This window comes from Cibotium barometz, chromosome 5, assembly GCF_041138505.1.
Source record: "Cibotium barometz isolate CiBa-2024 chromosome 5, ASM4113850v1, whole genome shotgun sequence".
In the NCBI taxonomy this organism is placed as follows: Eukaryota; Viridiplantae; Streptophyta; class Polypodiopsida; order Cyatheales; family Cibotiaceae; genus Cibotium; species Cibotium barometz.
Window position 1 is genome coordinate 21,764,302 of NC_141050.1, and position 4,889 is coordinate 21,769,190.

General features: G+C 41.4%; 1 pseudogene; it reads right to left on the reverse strand.

Moving 5' to 3' along the window:
- Window positions 1–297: 297 nt before the first annotated feature.
- On the reverse strand, window positions 298–2,270 carry LOC147638197 (G-type lectin S-receptor-like serine/threonine-protein kinase SD2-5 pseudogene; annotated as a pseudogene).
- Window positions 2,271–4,889: the final 2,619 nt, after the last annotated feature.

The window sequence follows — 4,889 nt, forward strand, 5'->3', positions numbered from 1 at the left end:
ATTGAAACCTTTTTAGCTCATACAATGACAAGTTATCGAGACTAAAGTCTCATGATTGGCATAACTTTTTATAGGTTGAGCATAATTAAGTACTAAATTAAATAGTGGCCGACCAAACATAAAAATAGTTAAGTCTCTATTACTAGTCTTAAGCAAGTATGTACACAAACATATAAGTTACAACTCATGCGAGAGAGCGAACACACACACACATATATATATATACAAAGACATATTAATAATTGCTTATATATTTTTAAAATGATTAAACCTGGTCAGAAACGATGAATGCCATCAAGGCACTCTGGAGGGAATGCTACACGGCCCCATAAAAGCCACTGATTGCTTGCTCTGCAGAGATAGTCTCGGCCATGTTCACCAAGTATAAGATTCATTGCATGATAAATCCCTTAAGGGCACTTGATGTGAAGGTACCAATTGTATATTTAAAAATACCGGTTGCCGTGCTTTGATCTGTAAACGTACACTTTGATCTTCCGACTACAAATGGTATGATAAATCTTATAAAGATACATGATGCGAAGCTTCTAACTGTATAAATTTAATTGGCAAGATCTCTTTTACAAGGATGCTAGGGCGCCCACCTTGCAGCTTTTCTGATAAAATTCGACATGACTTTAGTGATAAACATTGCTAATTTACACTCTAATCACCTAGGAATTAGGAACCTAAGAAATTAAGGTCAGCATTCCTATAGCGATAAGACCTTCACCCTTCCAACATGAAGGCATATAGCCTTACTAAGCAAGACCAAAAATGCTACCACTGCATGAAACCTCATCAGGAGGGTCATGCTATCGATCATCACCGGAGTGAGAGAAAAATTAACGCAAACCATTGCCATTACCGGGGTAAACTGAGAATCTCAGCATGAACAACGGTGTATGATGGTGGTTGTTGAGAGTGTCTTGGGGAGAGGAAGCTGTGAGATGACAAAGGGGGTTGCATCACCTCCACGTTGCCCTCCAGCATCTGCACAACAGTGCTCATCATAGGCCTCATGGCAACATCCTCCTGGATGCACCACAATGCAACTTGCATCATCATGAGGGCTTGATTACGCCTTCTCTCATCAAGCTGGCCCTGCAATATGGGGTCAACAATCTCCATAACCAGACCTTCCTTCAGCTTTTTATAGGCCATGGCTGGCAAGAACCAGTGTTCAGGGTTTTCTTGAGACTGGTCCACACTCCTCCTCCCACTAACCAGTTCTAATACAACCATGCCAAAGCTGTAGACATCTGTTTTGCTATCAATACCTGCTCCTGAAAGCCACTCTGGGGCTAAATAGCCAGGTGTGCCCCTCATGGTGGTAACCATCCTGCTTTGACCCCTATCCATACTCCGGGAGAGCCCGAAATCTGACACCTTGGCTTGAAGCTTCTCATCTAACAGGATGTTCTCCGGCTTCACATCCAGATGCAGGATGGTCTCTTCACAGTCTTCATGAAGATAGGCTAGAGCCCGCGCGGTCTCGCGTGCAATACCGCATCTGGTTTCCCAGTTCAAAAACGAAAAGTTATCAGTGGGTAAAGAAGAAGAAGAACAGGATGAAGAAGGTGCCTTTTCATCTTTGCTGTGAAAGATCCATTTGTCTAGAGATCCCCTCGGCATGAACTCATACACAAGCAATCTCTCCATGCGCTCTACACAGAACCCCCTCAAGGAGATGAGATTCACATGTCTGATTCTGGATATGGTGGCAACCTCTGCACAGAACTCCTTCTGACCGCGGCCTTGTTTCTCTAATCTCTTAACAGCAACCATGGAACCATCGGGGAGGGTACCTTCATAGACAGAGCCGAAGCCGCCTCTGCCGAGCTTCTTACTGAAGTTATTTGTAGCAGATTCAAGCTCCTTATAGGAGAATCGAGCAGGGAGGCCTGGCAAGGTCTTTAAAAAGTGGTCATCAACGTCCATCTCCATGCCGGCACTGAGAGCACGCTGTGCATCTTCTTTGCGCTTGATGCGGAGGGCGCGCACGAGCAAGAAGAAGAGAATAACAAGGAAGGAGCTGGTGCTCGCAAGCCGAAAATTGTGAACAGCGTTCCTTGTGGTGCCAAAAGCTCCTTCGTAGAATAGCACCAAAAAGACCATAGTAATGGAGATGCAGGCCACCAACAACAGTATACGTTTAAGACTCCCCGAGATACTGCAGAATTTCATGGTAAAGCTGGATTTTAAGTCGTTAAGCAACACTTCAGGGGGAAAGGAGGGGTCTTCCTATCAACACTAACACCGAAATTTCTTTTCTTTTCTCTTTTAAAACGAATGGAAGAGTTTCACAAAGCTTCTATGTGGCAAGAATTTGGAGTTTCAGGAAGAGGAGGAAAATGTTTGAGGAGGTTTGGGTAGAATTTGAATTTGAATTTGAATTTGGAGTCTCTAAAGACGTGCTTCGCACAGGTCGCCCACTAGTATATCAAAATGTCAGAGTTTCATGCAATCCTACTCTCTTTTTCTTATTTTTAAGTAGACTTTTCAAAGACGTATCCTCAAAGGCACAATCTTAGCCTTCCATGGCAAACCTTTTCCTTTTATAGACCATCACCTTTGAGTGCACATGTCCATCCCTCTAGCCATCACCTTTGGGTGCACAACCCCGCCCATCAAACCTCCCCATGGTGATATATGTAACCACACTTGCTTTCAAGTTTCAGCGTGCATGTGGACCCATGCCTAGACCCATGGATGCCATCATCTTTGGATGGACAATCTTGCCTATCTTTGGATGCGCAACCCTGCCCACCATCAAACCTACCCATGGTGATATATGTAAGCACACTTATTTTCAGTGCATGTGGATCCATGCCTAGACCCATGGATGCCATTATCTTTGGATGGGGAACCTTTCCCATCAAACCCCCAATGGTGATATATGTAAGCACCCTTATTTCCAATTTTCTAATCTAAGGTTGACTAGTCTCATCCATCCACCCATGTGACAAGCAGGGGTATGTATAAGCACCCTTTTTCAGCCTTAGGTTAGTTACACACGTTTACATATCCTTGTCTTCTTGGCATGCCCATCACATAGATTAGGGTGTAGGCATCCCATTATATACATAAGAAAAGACAAGCATCACATTATAGGGTCCCCAAATTCCAACCCAAGCAAAAAACAACAATATTGTTGTCAAACCTAAAAGATAAAAGTCAAAGTTGATTAGGTCTTCCTTGCTTTACTTGTGTTTGAGCATCTTTTGCTAGTTCTATGATAGCACATTTTATGTTAGTTCTCCCCTTGACTAGATTTTTTGCAATGGCTTCTAGAATATAATCAACTTGTCTTTAAGAAAAGTCAAAATCACAAGCCCAAGGTTTGACATCTTGTATGTGGATGTGATGACCATCTACCTACATGAGTAAGCACACACTCTACCATATGTGTCCCTTTTTACAAGAGGTTTTAGATCCTCTACCTTTGAATTGGAAATATAAGCTCTAACTTGGAGATATGCTATCAATTTCATAATAAACGAAGTCGTAGTGCATTTCAAACAAGATTTTTGAGGCCCTTTTGCTACTATTTTTGTTGCTATGTTCTCTACTACGTTTGCTGCCATGAGCTAGTTGTTGCCTAGTGAAAATAGTAGCAAAAGCCCAAAAATAACAAATAAAAAAGATTTGGGGGCGTCCCTCAATTTTCTCTAAATTTTAAATTAGTAAAGATTTTAAAAAATATTACACAGAGTTCCAAATTCCTCTATTCACACTGTTAAAAAAGATACTCTCAGAAAAAAAATATATACGATAAATTCTTTCAAAAGGCACACATTTCCAACAAGGGGAGGGCAAAGTGATGCTTACTTGCACTGTTCAATCAAGGGAAGGGCATCACACCTTTCAAGGGGCATTAGTCATCTCTCATCGTTGTAATATGCATCGTAAATTGTGAGGATTTTGGTATGAGTATTGCAACATGAATTAAATGAGGAGTATTACAACATAAGGAGTATTGCGATTGTGTACACTTTGTGGCTTTGTAACTTAGGTTATATTAATTCAAATTTAAAATTTAAATAAGTTAAAAAATTCTCACAAATTGCATTAAGTTTCAAATTGCATTAAGTTTCATTTAATTCGGGTTTATAATTCGGATGAACACCATCAATTTTGTACAATTTATTTGCAAGCACGAATTAGGGTTTAGCACTCATAATGGAGGGCTCACATGCATTCTCAAGGGGAGAAGCCACCATGGAAGCTTGAGAAGCTCATAAATCTTGATTAGTATTGGTTAATTGTGATTAGACTATTACACATTGTCTTTTATACTTGGACCCGTGTTCACACTCATTAACTAGTGGCCTTCACACTTTGACCATGCCCATGGGCCTCCACTCAACTATTTACACTTGTTCAACCTTCCATTTGGCCCCATAGGCTCATGGCCCTCTTCCTCATGCCCGTGGCCCATTATTTATGCCTTTGTTAACAAACCATCCCCACCCAATAAGTTTCGTCCTCAAAACTTGGGCATCACCATCATTCAGTGTAGCATTGGAGATCAAGAAGCCATGCATGGACATGATTTCACCAAAGTTGGAAGCATCACTTTCCATAGGCTGAAAACTATATAAAATGCTCCTGAAATAGTCCCAAACAAGTGCTCAAGGTTGACACTTCACATGCATGAAGCTTCCAAAAGATGAGGATCCATATCTTAAGGCTCCATAATAGTGAATTTCCAAAAATTCCAGCAAGTATATTCACTGTTGTTTGCTCCATTTTCATCCCTCATTTGCATGCCAAACCTCTTCATGACCTTCCAACATTGATGCGGGTACCGTGAAGCTTCTTCCTCGGGTAAACCCTTCCATTTGATGAGGTATTCCACAATGGAATGGCTGCGCAACACTCTTTCC